Raw genomic sequence first — 15,124 nt, forward strand, 5'->3', positions numbered from 1 at the left:
AGCCCACTGCCCACAACCAGGGCCAAGCGGCAGCCACTAAATCTGGATTGTGCGAGAGGCGCCTAACTTCCCTTCCAACTGCAACTCTGGGGCCCCCACCTTCCATTACTTCGAAGAGTCATTGGATCCCATCACTTATCTGTTTTAAACCCTCTGAAGTATCCTTATCTGGCTGGAATAAAACATAAGCCCCCTACCTGCCTTACAAAGCCACGCACAATCCAACAGCTGGCTTGGCTCCACCCCTCCCTCTTCCCCCATTTAGGCATACAGCCCTCTTCCTTCCCTCCAGTGGGCCAAATTCTCTCCCTTCTGTGTCCTCTTCCCCTGGTCTCCATCATTCAGATCTCAAATTAAAGTGTCCCCTCCTCAGAGAGGCCCAACTGCCCCACTAGTTTCCTTATTCACAACTCAGTAACGCATCAGATTCCTTCAGTGCTCTGCAGGGAGGTTGCTCCCATCTGCCATTGTGTGCCCACTTTGTTTCCTCTCTTGCTTCCCACAATACAGACGGCAAGAAACTTACTCCTATGACTCCTTGCTGCATCCCAGCATGAGCAGAGCCTGGCACATAGAAGGTGCTCAGGAAATATTCGCTGACTGAATGAATGAGGGAATCAATGGGTGAATGCAATACAGCTTCAAAAAGCCTGCCTCGATACAAAGTTTTACCTGAGAGAGGCCTTTTAATCTGCAACTCCTCAGGAGCTAGGACGGGCTCTGACTCACATCTGGGCGCCCACCACAGAGCATGGGGCTTAGTACAGGGTTGGCACTTCGTAAAGGTCTGTCCATTATCTATGTAGGCAACTAACAAAGACCATGCCAGGCTTGGGAAATAGTGAGTAGGATGAGCTACCTGTGCTCTGGGAGCTTGCAACCCAAATGGAGAGAGAAAAAGGATCACACAGCAAGCCAATGGCTTAATGGAGATAGATATAAAATGTGCAATGGGATCATAGAATAAGCAAAATACATCAAGTCATAAAGTGACGTATACAGTGGAATACCGTTTACATAAAAGTTTAAACCTGAACAACAACACTGTATGTTGTTTATGAACACAAAAATACATGGTTAAAAAATAAAAACATGCATAAGAAGAAAGGCACCATCTCTGCAGAAGGAGGAAGAGGATTAGAATTGTGGAGGCCACATATGGGGCCACAATCTTATCTATAGTATTTTATTTCTTGAAAAGAAAAATCTGAAATAGATATGGCACAATATTAGGATAAGATAGAGCTCACTGGGTCATCCATGGTTGTTTGTTATGCTAGTAGTCTATGGGTTTGAAATACTCCAAGATCACCTTGTATTAATGCAACGTGACTACAGAAAAAGCACCCTATCTGTTGAATGAGTGCCTGATGTGTGGGTGACTTAGTGGATGGATAGATGATGGTAAAAAGGACAGATGCATGCATGCCTGGGTGGATGGAAGGATGGATGGGTGGATAGATAGATGGATCCATAAAAGAACGGATGGATGAATGGTATATGGCTGGATGGGTGTTGGGTGGATAGATAGGTGAATGGATGGGTGGATTCATGAGTGGATGGATCAAATGGATGAGTGGTAGAAATGGTGCTAGCAATTCTCAAAACTTACCCTACTCCTTCCACATTTGTTGAGTACTTAACCACATGTCAAGCTCTATGCCAGGCCCTGGCATAGTGCACACAGGATTCGGACAAATCCCTTCCCCATAGGAGCTCAAAGTTGGGGCTGAGATTCAGGCCCAATGGGGAGACGATGTGAAGTGCTACAGTCACAGATGTGTATCCACAGTGAAATGATGGACAAACTCCCATAGGGACTTCTCCATAGAGGAAACAGAGATTCTTCTGTGTTCTTGAGGGATGGCTTGTTCTTTGGGGAAGAAAGCAAGCCTGGTGTCCCAGGCAGAGGGATACCTGAACTAGGAAGGGAGGAGTGGGGCCATGGAGAGTCTGGGGAAGGGCTACTAGCAAAGGAAGCACAGAGGAGGGAATGGAAAGATGAAGCCAGCAAGAGGAATTGAGGCCTGGATTGCCAAACTGGGAGGCGAGACTTCACTCTTAGGCCAGATGGGTTAAGTCTGACCAATTGTCAGAGTCATCTGATTGGACAATAAAGGGGTTAGGCCCAGGAATCTGAATGGATCCAAGTCTATGCTCGCCCTCAGCCAGGCCCCCTACTCCACCCCACTCTCATTACTGGCTCAGGGTGGCTTGGTCCCTATGGGCAGGAGCCCTTTCCATGGTGCCTGCATGTGTTCACTCCATGCTAGGCTCAGCAGCCCCAAGTGCCTAAGTGTGGGTGCCAGGGCCTGGCAGGGGAGGGAGGTGGGAAGCCCATGTGCATGTCTGCACACTGACCCTGATGGCAGCACGCTTTTGTTGTTGTTGTTGTTGTTGTTTTTATCTCACCAAACAATTCTCCAACAAGAATTGTATTGCTCGGCACAGGCTCCCAGCTAACTAGGAGAGCATTTTTCTAATTACATTTCCCTTGAAATACACCCGGGTTTGAGTTAACACCTCTTCAGTCTGCCAAAACCTAAGTCATTTTAAAATTAGTTCTGGAGGTTTTGCAAAAAATCCCACCGGGATGCAGCATTCCTTTCCCACCAAGTTGTGTACTGAAAACTCTCCCCAGATGCCAAGAGCTGCTTGCCTTGGAGACTACGTGCAGAGGGCCCAGGGAAAGGCCCACATCCTGGCCCCACAGGCTCTCCTCTTTCTCAGGTCTGTTGAACAGCCCTTGCAATGCTACAAGATTGACAGAATCATAAATGCATTTTGCCCTAAGCAGTCTTTCTGATACTCTTTAAAAACCACGTGGATGGGAGGGAAATGTGATCCATATGGTTTTGAATCATTAACACTTAAATCGTCAAAACAGAGTTTCTTTCCAGTAGAAATTTCATATCCAAGGCACCGTTAGTGGCTCTTTAATAAACTGTTTAAAATTCTGTTGTTCCCCCTAAAACATGCAAGCACATGCCACATATGCAGCACACGTATGCATACCCCACTAACTCTGAGATGGCATCATTGGGAAACACAGCCCATTAAGCACATCTATCCCCAAGACAGGGATGGGCTAAAAGCCCTCTTGAGGCATCTTCTGAGCACTGGTGGTGAATGAAATCTACTCTGTTCAATTATTCAGGCTGAGGAGTTCCATAGAGCTTTGAGCTCATCTGGATAAGCCCCTTGATGGTACAGATGAGAAAGCTGAGGCCCAAAGAAGGTGCAGACTCTTGAAGGGTTGGTAGAAGTCACAGGAGAGTATGTCAGGGTGATGAAACCACATGGACAAAGTGCCCACTGCCATTACCCCCAGTGCCTAAATGGTAGGGTGTGAGGTAGGGATCTGGGCAGGAGAGAGAGGCTAGTGACCGGTCATAGAGCACATTCCAGGGCCCCCCATAGCCTGAGTAATTAAACTCCCTGCTTTAGCCTGCAAAGTTGTGGAGAGAGGACTACCATTTTCATGAAATGCAGATCAGATCCTAACTCTTGACACAGTGACAGGGATGGCACGGAATAATAGGGTGATCAGTTAAAAGATCATTGCAGGACCTCTTAGGAGAAATAATGATTACATAGGCTTGAGGCAGAAAGGAGGAGCTAACCTGAAAGGTATTTTGGAGATAAAATTGATTGGACTAGGGGCCAAATGAGTGCAGCTAGTGATGGAGAAACAGCATCAGGATCGGATTCCTTTCCTACGGCTTCTGTTAAAAAATTACCATAAACTAGTTCAACCATTGTGGAAGTCAGTGTGGCGATTCCTCAGGGATCTAGAGCTAGAAATACCATTTGACCCAGCCATCCCATTACTGGGTATATACCCAAATGACTATAAATCATGCTGCTATAAAGACACATGCACATGTATGTTTATTGCGGCATTATTCACAATAGCAAAGACTTGGAACCAACCCAAATGTCCAACAATGATAGACTAGATTAAGAAAATGTGGCACATATACACCATGGAATACTATGCAGCCATAAAAAATGATGAGTTCATGTCCTTTGTAGGGACATGGATGAAACTGGAAACCATCATTCTCAGTAAACTATCGCAAGAACAAAAAACCAAACACCGCATATTCTCACTCATAGGTGGGAATTGAACAATGAGATCACATGGACACAGGAAGGGGAATATCACACTCTGGGGACTGTGGTGGGGAGGGGGGAGGGGGGAGGGATAGCATTGGGAGATATACCTAATGCTAGATGACGAGTTAGTGGGTGCAGCGCACCAGCATGGCACATGTATACATATGTAACTAACCTGCACAATGTGCACATGTACCCTAAAACTTAAAGTATAATTAAAAAAAAAAAATTACCATAAACATACCAGTTTAAAATATGTAAATTTATTCTCTTACAACGTTCAAGGTCAGAAGTCAAAAATGAGTCTTCCAAGGCTAAAATCAAGGTGTCAGCAGGGCTGGTTCTTTCTGGAGGCTCCAGAAAGAAACCATTCCTTGTCCCTTCCAGCTTCTGATGTCTGTCAGCACTCCTGGGCTTGTGGCCACATCACCCCAACCTCTTGCTTCCACTGCTGCATCTCTTACTACTCACTCTAACCCTCCTGCCTCCCTCTTATAAGAACCTTACGATGACATCAGGCTCTCCCAGATAATCTCCCCATCTCAAAATCCTAAACTGAATCACATCTGCAAAGTCCCAGGGATTCGGATGTCAAAACCTGGGGCCTGGGGGCATTATTCTACCTACCGCAAGAATGAAACCCAGATTTCTGACTTTTGCAACCAAGTGATGCTTTCACCCAAGGATGGAGGAGGTTGGTGGGAAAGATAATTAGCTTGATATAGGAAACAGTAATTCTAATTAGAAGTCTGGGAGACATCCAGGAGGGGAGCCAGAGTAAGGACTGGTCCAAGAGGATCCAGAACACAGGAGGGAAGTGTAATTAGAGAGTGTGACTTTTAGGTCTTGGGTAACATCAACATAGCTATAATCATAAGATAAAATGAAGCTTTATGTATTTCACATTTATTTCCCTGGCCAAAAAGGGCCAAGGCTAAAGAGAGAGAAGGAGGCATTGATCAAGACTGAGGAGCAAGACAGTTGATCCAAGAAAGGGGAGTGGGAGAGTTGCCAGAGTGGGATCAAGGAGAAAGGGTACAACATCAGATACAGGACAGGGTCAAATGGGATAGGTCAATGATGACCTCAAAGCCATTTGAGAAGAGTGGAAACAAGTGGCAGGATTTGCCAGGGTTTGCCACAAAATTTCTTAAAGTGCAGACAATGTGAGAGCTTTGTGTGCAGAGGGCAGGGATGGGCAGAGGCTGGTGCTGCAGAAGAGAGAGGGACTTACTGCTAGAGCCAGGTCTCAGAGGGGTCGGGACAGCACAGGAGGAAGGGAAAGGGGGATATTGGTCCTTCTCTTTTCCCAGGAGGAGAGAGAAGAGAAAAGGGAGCATCAATGATCAAGCGTTTGAAGATGGAAAGAAGAGAAGGTCACCTAGATATTGTACAAAAACAGGAGATGAGGTCATCGATGAGAACGGGACTGAGAACAGCTAGAGGTGATTGTCAGGCTGTGAGACAGAAGAAAAGTCCCTGGAGTGGCTCCATGCAGAACCCATCTTCCCCTCCCACTACCTCCATGAACCCTCTGGCTGGTAGTCCCAGCTCTCACTCCTTTGTACTTTCCAAGGTATGAGGCTGAAAAAAATGGAGATTCCCTGCTGGGCGGAGCATGATCTCCTCTGCCTTCCTTCTTTGTTCTCCTGTGACAGGGCCCTTAGGTCGAAAAGAAGCAGCTGATTAGACATGAGGGAGCAGAGGAGGTGGGACCTAAGAGCAGTCACATGTGAATATGAACTTTAACTTGAATGAGAGCCCCTTCCCCCTGCCCTCACCCAGGAACCTCAACCTTGGCCTTCCTCAGACTTGCCTTAACCAGCTCTCAGTGCTCTGTGTGATCTTGTCCAACTCCCTCCCCATCTCTGGGCCTCCTGTTGAAATCAGAGACTTGGAGCAATGACTACTAAGAGGCTTGCAGCCTCCTAAGCACAACCTTGGATGTGGAAGAGCTGTCTGAGTTGTTGCAGGGAGCCCCAGCCTCTTTGGAGAAGGGCCCAGGACTCTGTCATTTCATAAACATGATGCAGGCCTGTTTGGTGCTGCATAGCTGTGGTTTTCTGTTTTCCCCAGCAGTAGCTACAAGGCCTGGGCTACAGCTGAGACAGCCCAGCAGGGAGGGAGAGGGTGGTGGAGAAGAGGGCAGGAGAGAGAGTGCTTCTCTGTGCTGCCTCCTCTGCTTGGCTCAGAAAGTGTGCAGAAGTGAGAAAAACATGCAGGCAAGTTAGGCAGACCCTTCCTCCACCTCCACCCACCCATCCCAAAGAAAGTGGTACTTTCTAGCTGCTTTTGTAAAATAAAAAACACATTCTCCTGGTTGGCCTTCCTCTGCTTTGGAGCATGCAACATGCATACCAACATGCAGCTCTAGTAAACTTAGCCTTGGGCAGGTTTGGAGGGAAGAAGAGCGCCCCAGGGATGAGATGGGGGTGAATGTGGAAGCCATCTGCAGAAGCACCAACAGACCTGCCAGATGAGCCCGTTATTTGTGTATACTTCAACCTGCCCAGACCCTCGCTGGGGCCTGGCCCACAGTAGGCCCAGATAACCCTGTGTTTATTAAGCCACATAGAATGGAACCTGGGGAGAATACAAGGTCATCATTGGAGAGAAGAGATGGCCATGAAGGGTGTGGCAATGTGACTGATGCCCCACTCAGAGCCCCTTGCCTGGACATGAGGATCCATCACCCAAGTGTTGCAGGATGGGGTGTGCGGCCAACAATACACACCACACTTTCTCAAGCCAAGGGGAGCCGTCTTGTCCAAGGATGCCTGAAATTTGCCCACCCCTCCGAAGGTCAGCCCCCTGCCCATGACTTACTGATGGTGGAGTGTAAGTTCCAGTGCTCTTGCTTCACGATGGGACAAATCTTCAGTGCAATTCCCCCTCCTGAGCTCCCTGTGGGATGAGACGAAGGCTGCACTTTGCACCTCTGCTTAGCTCTTTCCCCTCCCCTATCCTGCTTCTCTCACTGTCTCTGGAGAATTCCCCTCAGTGCACCACTTATACGGGAATCCCTGCTTCAGCTCCTGTTTCTGGTGAACCTGACCTAAGATACCAAGGAGAGCCTTCTAGGCAAGACCCAGCTTGGGAACAGCCTTTCCTACCTAAAGCTACAGGGGTTACCAGGCTGCTCCCCAGCAGCAGGAGAGAGCAGAGGCTGTTTTGCAGGGCCAGAGTTTATTGGTGCAGCTCTGCACACTCAGGAAGGCTGGTGTGCTGCACCACGGTAGTAGCAGACAAAACCAGAACACAGTCCAGCTCCTAGAAGCCTCAGAGGACACCCAAAGCTGCAGGACACCAAGCTCCATTCCAGCTCAAGCACTGCTGACCAGTTTGGCCTGGTCGGTTGGGGACGAGCTCAGAAAGAGATGAGGCCTGCAGACAACTCAGGCCAGAGCATCACAAGGCGAGAAAACTGGGCTCCAGGACAAGGGCAGAAGGGCCCTGAGCCCCTCGTGGCCAAAGACCTTACCAATACCACAAAGCCCTTACCTGGGTGGCATCAGAGCTACAAAACAATACAAAAAAATTACAACAAAGGCAAAAGCAATTGTAACAGTAACTGTGATATATATAGCAGGTCAAATGCCAATTCTGGGTAAAGCCTGCTGCTAGCCTATGGCATACAATTGCTTTTATTTAATTCTTCCGCCTTAGTGCATAGGTATAATCTCCATTTTAGATAAAATGGCACACATGAGTAGCACATATGTGCTTCCATGCAATCAGGAAAGTATATATGTCCACACGCTGTTGTTTCAATTGGCTGTTTAAAAATGAATACAAGCTGGGCATAGTGGCCCACGGCCATAATCCCAGCACTTTAGGAGGCTGAGGAGGGTGGATTACTTGAGCCCAGGAGTTCAAGACCAACCTAGCCAGCATGATGAAACCCTGTCTCTACTAAAAATACAAAAATTAGCTGGGTGTAGTGGTGTGCACCTATAATCTCAGCTACTCAGGAGGCTGAGGCAGGAGAATCACTTGAACCCAGGAGGTGGAGGTTGCAGTGAGCCAAGACTGCACTATTTCACTTCAGCCTGGGTGATGGAGTTAGACTCTGTCTCAAAAAAAAGAAAAAAAAAAAAAAAAGGAATGCAGACTGTCCATGTCCAAGGACCTGCTTATTAAGGATGCTGCCTTAGGTGACAGGCAAGAAAGCCCCACCGCCTTTCCAGGTCTGACTCTCCGTGTCTGATTCAAATGCCTCGCCCTCCCCTGCCAGCCCAGCAGCCGCTGCCCTGCAGGACAGAGCAGGCAGAGTGAGCACCAGGATGTAACCACCCTCCTGCCAGGTCCATCAGATCTGCTCAGCTGCAGCCTCTCCCCTCTCTCAGGAGGGAGCTGAGCCAGATTCTAGAGCTGCACCAGGGAACAGCTGCATCAGAAACCAGGGCTGCTTGGCTATTTCCCAATTCCTATTTATGTTGGGAGAAACAAATTCCCCTGAGGCAGTGACCTCTGATGTGCAACTGTGAGTACAACCTTGAGGGTGTCAGGCTGGGGGTACTCAGATGTTTCTGAGGACACCAGACACCTTCAGATATTTCCAGAGCTGCCCACACCCTGTGTCTCCAGGCTGTGAGCTCAGCCCTCAACTCCTTATTCTGAAGGACCCTTGAGAGATGCTGTTGGTCTCCCTGAAGCTTCTGGGACACCTGGCCTTAGCCCAAGGCTCCTGAGCTCAAAGCACCGAATTTGGAGTCCACAGACCAGGGTACATAGGGTCCTGGTCTCTATGGGAAGGAAGATCCAAGTCTCTGCAGCTCTGGGGAACACCTGCACTAACCCCAAGGAAAAGTCTCAGTCTCCTCCTCTGTGCATGGGTCAGCATCACAGGTTAGGCTGTGTGACAAATAAGTCCCCACATTGCAGGGCCTTCCCAGGATGCTCTCTCCTCACTCAAATAAAGGCATGCCCAGGCAGGCTGCCCTCCTTCATTGTGTGGCTTTGACCTCCAAGGCCACTGCAGAGCTGGGGAGAACAGGATGGAGGAGGTACACATCTCTTAGCTGCCTGGCCTCGGGGGCACATCCAGATTTTGTGGTTCTGAAACTTGCACAATTTGGGGGGCCCTTTCTTCTTCTTTTTTTTTTAGACAGAGTCTCGCTCTGTCGCCCAGGCTGGAGTGCAGTGGCACGATCTCGGCTCACTGCAAGCTCCGTCTCCCGGGTTCATGCCATTCTCCTACCTCAGCCTCCCAAGTAGCTGGGACTACAGGCGCCCGCCACCACGCCCGGCTAATTTTTTGTATTATTAGTAGAGACAGGGTTTCACCGTGTTAGCCAGGATGGTCTCAATCTCCTGACCTCGTGATCCGCCTGCCTCGGCCTCCCAGAGTGCTGAGATTACAGGCATGAGCCACCGCGCCTGGCCAGGGAGGCCCTTTCTATGAAAAGCTGGAGAAAATTCTAAATGTAAAATGCCCATAGCAGCTCACACACCACTGTACACAGAAATTATAAATACAAAATATCCATGGCCTCCCAAAGGGAGGGGCTGGGGAAGTGGGCACCCTGGAGCCCATGCCCCATTAGCTTCGAGGTAAATGGCCCCTGCTGGGCCTGGAAGGGACACATCCCCATTGCTCACAGTCCATTGGCCAGACCAGTCACCTGGGCCCAGTCTCAGCACAGGAGGCTGGGAAGTGTGAGGGAGCCCATGGCTCCTGTGAGCACTAACCACCTCCAGCACAGCACACTGTGCTCAGACAGCTGCGTGATGCAGGGCCACGGAGTGGAGGTGGACGCCCTATGCAAATGTGGAAGAGCAGCATGAACCATGCCTTGGCCAAAGCACCTCCCAAGGATAGCATGACAAAGGGTGGGGCATGGCAGCTGTACCCAGCCCAGACGTCAGGAGAGTTGGCTCTAGTTCCAAAGCTGTTCTTTCTCAACAGTGAGGACCCCAGTGACTCACTCAACCCTCCTGCACCTCACTGGCCCCATTGCCCATGTATGTAAACTGATCCTGCCATTCCAAGTTGAAAGTAAGATTGTCTACAAATGCTTTGCAGATATAGCCCAGTGCTGTGCAGTAGTGAGGACTTTGTGATTCTCTTTAACAAGGCAGTCTGTCATTCTTCCTTACAGTCACCCAAAATCCAGTAATACCATGTCCCAGATGCTCTGCCCATGGGCCTTAGGGCTGCCTCAGGTATGGAGGCAACGGTGAAAGCCCCAGGTTCCTCTTCTGCAGGCTATCTTTTCTTGCCCCATCTGCATCCCCAGCCCCCAGGAGACAGACCAGGACAAGCAGATCACTCTCAGATACTGCATGAACTTACCAGATCGTCTGGGAGGACTCTAGAATATTCACTCAAGTGCTCCCTATAAGTTAGCTTATCTATCCATCGGTGCTGGAAACGCCTCCAATGGGCACTGGTGGGACAGTCAGAAAGTAGCTGCTCAGCTATTATTGGCTGCATCCCAACCCCCATGCTGCCCTGATAGACTGTTTTTAAATAGTCATAGCCTCTAACCCTCTCACTCTAGAATGTCATACCACATCATATAAACACATCAGAATGCATCCACATCTCATGCAAGTATCATTTACACCTAACTTCATAGGAGCTGGAGTGAGTTGAATTTAACAAGTTGACATGATGTGATGTTATGCATATATTCAATTAAACATTAATTTTGATTTTGCAGTCATTTTGTGGAGTTGATCATTTCATTCTCGGCTATAAAATATTCTTCAAAAGACTGTAATCCATAAGCCCTGGGCTTGAGATGTCCATGGAAAAACCAGCCCCTGGACAACCCCCTTCCTGGTGTGAACAGCCAGGCTTTGCTGTCTTTTCAGAGGACACAGCTGCTGTGGCGACCACTCATCTGTGCCAGCCCCAGCACAGGATGCTCCTGCTTCTCAAGTTAGGGCTTAACCTCTTTCTTGCCCCACATGAGGAGCTGAGGGTCAAGTGAGGGGCCGGGGAACCATGGGACATGCTAGATCCTATGACCAGAGCAGAGAAGGGAGGAGGAAAGTTGCAGGCAGTAAAGGGATCATCCAGGAGCACAACGAGAACACTGCCTTGACCAAAGTCACAGGCTAGCAGTGGCATGGCCCTAAGTTCTCTGAGCCTCAGGTTCCCCATCTGCAAGTGAGCAAGCGAGGATGGGGAGGGGAGCCCTCTACAGTCTCCTCCTTACTCTACAGATCTAAAGAGCTTCGATGTTATAGTGGAATGTTTATTCTGGTACATTCTGCTGCAGGACTAATAGGGTCAACACAAGTAAATGGGTATTTTTATCCTGGAAAAGGCATCATCATGTATGAGTTGCAGGTGTGCAAATGGATGGTGGGCATGGGTCTGTGCATTTGCTTGTGATGTGTGTGAATCCTGAAGCACAGGTGTACATCGACATTGTGTATCGTGCTGTGTCTATATTGTGTAAATATAGACGTATTTGTTTGTGCCATATGTGCATTGTGCATTTGTATGTGTGTGAGTATGTATGTACACACATAGCGAGAGCCAGGTGAGAAGGGATGGCACTCGTGGATCCTGGCTGTTGCTGTTTACCTGCCGGGTCCCTGCTTCCCCAGAACCCTTTATTTCCTTCTGGAAGGTGTTCCCATTGTAAGCCATCACACTGAGCTGCCATGCCAGGCACTCAGTGACTGCCATTAGGCACCAAACATGCATGAGTTACACCCTACAAATATCTTTCCCTCCCTCTTCCTCTCTTGACTCCCACGTAAAACCTGTGAGGTCAGTATTATCTCTCCCATTTTGCAGATGAACCAACTGAGGCTCTGACAGAGACTGATATGTGAGAGCAGAAACTATGGGTGCAAGACCTTCCTGCTGCTCACAGGACAAGTTGAGTGGGTCCTTATGGGCATGGCTCTACTTCTGGACACAGCTTTCTCTGACTTCTTCCCTGGCCCATCGAGATCCAAGGTCAGGCAGGAGCCAAGGTCAGCCTGGGGTGCCAGGCAGGGCTGATGGGCAGCAGCTCCACTCTATAGCTGATGGGGATGGCGTAGAGCCAATGTGTTGGGTAAGTCGGGCTGCCGAGTGCCGCAGACGTGTCGGGTCTCGCCTCAGCCCGCTGCTCCCTGGGATTAGCAGCTGCAGTCATGAAGCCAGGGAGCCATCTCCTCAGAGCAACTGGGCAGGGCAGGACACGGCGGGGGTGAGGGAGCCACTCCTGGGTGGGAAGAGTTTCGAGTGGCCAGGTGCCAGGCCACCCAGGGTCATTGGTGCCATCCCCAGGACCTGCCCAAGTTGGGGCACCACTGGTTGGCTGAGTCTGTTACCACCAGCTGACCTGGCAGCACACCCATCACCTTGCCCCCTCCTCACAGCACTCCCACGCAGGGGCTTTTATGACTGCTTTGTGGATAAGAAAACTGAAGCCCATGGAAATGAAGTGACTAGCTCTAACACGCACCATGAGTTGGAATCAGCAGAAGACCCAAGCTATAATTCCAACTACGTCCCTGCGGAGCCCTTAATAAGGTGGTTATTTGGGCATCTACGGTGTGCCAAGAACTGCACCAAGTACATCTCAGTAGGATCTCATTACAGACCCAACAACCCAATGAAGTAGAGAGCATCACCTCCATTTGGGAAAAAAAAGGAAACAGCCTCAGGGAGGTTAATTTGCTTGCCCAAGGTCACAGAATTAGAAACTGGCAGAGTTGAATCCAAACCCAGATATGACTGCCTCAATGACCTTCCTAAAATACACATCTGACCAGGCTTGGCCTCTGCTTCCCACTGCTCCCTGGTGCCTCAAGGACCACAGGCTAAAACCCAAGAGCCTTCACCTGGCATTCAAGGCCCTCCTCACTCAGGCCCACCTTGCCTTTCCAGCCGATTCCCTCACTTTGCTCCTTCTCCAGCCCCCACCCCCTGCAGCCTTGAACATGCTACGTATTTGCAGAACTCTGGCCTGGCAGCACCTGGTCCGTGTGCCAGAAATGCTCTTCACCCTCTTCTCTGCCCCTCAAATTCCCATGCCACACAGTGGAATCAGAGAAAGTGTTCTAGAGAGGTGACATTTGAGTTGGAGTCAGTTAATCCTCTGGATTCATGAAACAACTTTCACATTCACTACAGCATGATATTGCTGAGGAGATGCCGGTGTTTATTTGAATAGCTGGTCACCAGACTGAGAACACTTTCAGGGCAGGGATCATGAACTGTTTATCACTGTATCCTAGCAACTGACACAAGGTCTGGCCCAGAGCAAGTACTCACCTAGATGATCATGGGGATGGATGGATGGATGGATGGATGGATGGATGGATGGATGGATGGACGGACGGACGGATGGATAGATGGCTTGATTGGAGGATAGATAAATTAATAGAGGGATGGATGAGCTTGGAAGGATGGAAGAAGGAGGAATGGATGAATTATTCATGTCAATAAGCACAAAACTATTCACCACTGACAGAGTATATTGAATGCCCTCTCTACTCTAATCTCACCACATTCAGCCAGTGACTTGAGAAGCTTCTCCTGATTGCATCCTCTACAATTTTTTGTTCTAGGTTGAAAAAGACCTGGCAGGTCCCTCTGGACAAGGGACAGAAAATGTGTCAGATGGGGTGGGAGAAGGACCCCCACCCAGAGTTGCTGAGCTCACATCCTGGAAACCCATGGCTGCACTCTAGGAAGAAGCAGGGCCTGCCCCATCCCCTGAGATGAGCTACGCAGGGAGGAGCCCACAGTTCCATCTTTCCATTAGCTAAGAACTCTTCCACGCCTGACCTCTCCCAGCCCCAAATTCAACTGCCCAAGATAATTGGAGCTGGGCCGGAGCCCAATGCTGCTTCAGCCCCAAAACCAAAACCACACTGGCTTGAGTAAGAGAGGCCTTGGGCTGAGCCTCCAGGAGAGCCTGGGGCAAGAAACTTGACCAACACTTGGAGACAGCTGGAGGAAGCTGGGCCACCATCAGGGGGCAGGTTCTGAGAACCAGGGTTCTGAGCGTGGGGCAATGAGTGTGAGCCCTGCTCCAGGAGCACACAGGCTCTTCCTGAGGAGGGGCAGTGGTCCTGGCTTCTCGTTGGGTTCTACCCCACCCCTCAGCTTCTCTACCCACCCTGCAGCCTCACATCTGCAAGTGAGGCCCTGCCAAGTAAACAGCTGCAGCCCACGCTCCAAGGCTCCCCAATCCCCAGCACTACCCACAACAGCCAAAGCCACATCCCATCCGTCCCCCAGCATGGGCCCGAGGGAGGGGAAATGCTCATTAATCACAGGGAGACAGCTTCCGGGCAGCCTCGAAGACAGGCCGAGGAGACCGGAGCTGGGAGGAAGCTCCCCACAAGGTCTCAAGGGAGGTCAGGGCTCCCACTCTGACCCAACACAGAATTTATCATCAGCCAGTGGCTTGCCTTCCAGGGCCTGGGGGAGTCCTTGAGAGTCAGCCAGCCCTGGCTGTGGGCCTGGGCATCCGGAGAGAAGAGCTGATGTGTCCCTCTGCCATCACACCTGCAAACTGGGAGAAGAGCTCGGGCACTACCTGTATGCACCACCTAGAGTAAGTCTTCACACTGTGGGGAGGGTTCAGACTGATGCCCACGCCCTTGCCCTCCATCCCTAGACCCACAGAAGAGAGAGTCAGCTGTGGTCTTTGGCCCAATCTGAGTCACTGGCAGATGGGTGTTATTGAGCTAGTGTGGTGTTTTTAAAAGTGATGCATTTGAATGTCTTTGGGTAGAATGTGCAGTCTTCAGCAAGACACACCCATCCCTACCCTCATTCCTATTCATGCCTTACCTGAAACCCACTCCTTCTTATACTTGTCACCTGCATGGTCTCTTGGGTCAGTCAGGATGGACTAGGTTTTGCTGCAGGAACAGCCAGCCCTCAAATCTCAGTGGCTTAACAAAGCAAATGTCAATTTCTCATTCATGGTACAGGTCAGATCTAGGCTGGCAGGGTCTCTGCGGCATGTGGGCTGCCAGAGGCTCCATCCCACTGCGTGCTTCCATAATCCTCAAGGCAGGGGAAGAAACATGGCAAGTA

At 49.8% G+C, this 15,124-nt stretch overlaps 1 long non-coding RNA gene across 1 annotated transcript in view; it reads right to left on the reverse strand.

Annotated features, from left to right (window-relative positions):
• LOC117974650 (uncharacterized) overlaps positions 1–15,124 on the reverse strand; it is a 252,116-nt gene that overhangs the window by 123,114 nt on the left and 113,878 nt on the right. Inside the window, exon 9 of the long non-coding RNA XR_010113194.1 lies at positions 6,946–7,023. This is a non-coding gene — a long non-coding RNA (uncharacterized LOC117974650). The remainder of the gene's footprint in view (positions 1–6,945; positions 7,024–15,124) is intronic.

This window comes from Pan paniscus, chromosome 8 (assembly GCF_029289425.2).
Source record: "Pan paniscus chromosome 8, NHGRI_mPanPan1-v2.0_pri, whole genome shotgun sequence".
NCBI classification, from domain to species: Eukaryota; Metazoa; Chordata; class Mammalia; order Primates; family Hominidae; genus Pan; species Pan paniscus.